Below are 1,750 nucleotides of genomic sequence, written 5' to 3'. Positions count from 1 at the left end.
TTGACAAAAGGTGAGAAGGCGCGGGAAGTGTTCGGAGAGATATACATCCCCTGATAACTGTGAAATAAAAACCATTTGTTAAAAATGTTAAAAAACAAACAAACAACAACAACAAAAAAACTTCTCCGCAGGCAAAGGCCCCGGCCCGGGCTCAGCAGCGCCACCCGGCGGCAGCCGCGGGCTCGGTGTGAAGGAAGGTTTGTCCCGGCCCTTGTCGCCGTCCGGTCTCCCTGGGCCTGGGCGCTTTCAGACCGGGTTGTGCTCATTGAGTTTGAGCTGCAGGGTGGTGCCCTTCACGGCCGCGAACACGAAGCGGATGTTCTTCGTGTAGATGATCTTGTCGCCGTCGGGGTTCGTGTCCACGAACATCTTCAGGATGAACTCCCACGCCGCCTGGGCGTCCCACTGGGGCCCGTCGAACTCGGGGACAGAGCCCACCAGGTGCGGGTACAGGATACTGTCCTCCAGCAGGTCCTTCTTGTTGAGGAAGAGGATGACGGAGTTCTGGAACCAGGGATAGTTGACGATGGTCCGGAACAGGGCTTTGCTCTCCTCCATCGGGTTCTCCTTGTCCGACTCCACCAGAACTTGGTCGTATTCACCGAGGGCGACGAGAAACAGGATGGACGTCAGGTTCCCAAAGCAGTGGATCCGCTTCCTGGAGCCGACCGCTGTCCCCCCACATCCACCATCCTGAAGATGATGCTCTCCAGATCCAAAGATGCCGGTGGTGGGCACGCGGCCCCGCAGCGCGTCCTGCGGGTTGGGCAGGTGGCCCGAGGTGGCCATGTGGGCAGCGTCCGTCAGGCGGTACTTGGCCAGGTCCGAGAGCTGACACTGGCGCCTGCGGTCGCAGCACTCCTGGATGCCGGGGTCGCCCACAGGGTCCTGATGGCGCTGACGTACCAGTGCTCCAAGGTGGTCGCCTTCTCCAGGTCCGCCTCTCGGATCAGGAGCCACTGGCCTTGTTCTGCTCCTCCGTGTGGAGGATCTTCAGCGACTCCTTGGCACGGATCGTGGCCTGGATGGCGGTGAAGATGTTGTGGTAGACGAGCTTGGTGAAGCCGCGCTTGGCCTCCTCCGAGTGGCCGGGGCCCTGGACGATGCGCGTCTGGTTGATGAAGATGCTCTTCCCGCTCTCGCCCTTGCGGAGCAGCAGCAGCTTGAGCTGGCGCCGGGCGTGGCACTTGTCCCCGGCAGCTGCTTCTGGATCTCGGCGTTGATCCGCTCCTTCACCTCATCGCTCAGGCAACACGCCATCACGGACTCCAGAGTCATCCCCCCGCCCGGCCGCCGCCCACCGGTCCCCGCCCGGCCCGCCCCGCCTCGGCCGTTGCCTGCGAGCCGCCGGGTCCCCGCTGGGGCAGCGCCAACCGCAGACTCCTTCGCTGCCGCTGCAGCCACCGCCAATCCCAGCCTCTGCAGCCGATGGACAGCGCCCGAGTTGGGTTTTTTTCCTTGAGACGGAGTCTCACTCACTCTGTTGCCCAGGCTGGAGTGCAGTGGGGCATCTCGGCTCACTGCAACCTCTGCCTCCTGGGTTCCAGCGATTCTCCTGCCTAGGCCTCCCAAATCACTGGGATTACAGCCGCCCGCCACCACACCTGGCTAATTTTTTTGTGTGTTTAGGAGAGACAGCGTTTCACCGTGTTAGCCAGGATGGTCTTGATCTCCTGACCTCGTGATCCGCCCGCCTCGGCCTCCCAAAGTGCTGGGATTACAGTTGTAAGCCACCATGCCCGGCCAATCT

At 61.9% G+C, this 1,750-nt stretch overlaps 1 pseudogene; it reads right to left on the bottom strand.

The window, feature by feature from the left end:
* Window positions 1–246: 246 nt before the first annotated feature.
* On the bottom strand, window positions 247–1,278 carry LOC113219653 (annotated as a pseudogene).
* Between the last annotated feature and the right edge of the window lie 472 nt (window positions 1,279–1,750).

The sequence above is a fragment of the Piliocolobus tephrosceles genome, unplaced genomic scaffold (assembly GCF_002776525.5).
Source record: "Piliocolobus tephrosceles isolate RC106 unplaced genomic scaffold, ASM277652v3 unscaffolded_75, whole genome shotgun sequence".
In the NCBI taxonomy this organism is placed as follows: Eukaryota; Metazoa; Chordata; class Mammalia; order Primates; family Cercopithecidae; genus Piliocolobus; species Piliocolobus tephrosceles.
This window is presented reverse-complemented; position numbering and strand designations above follow the sequence as displayed.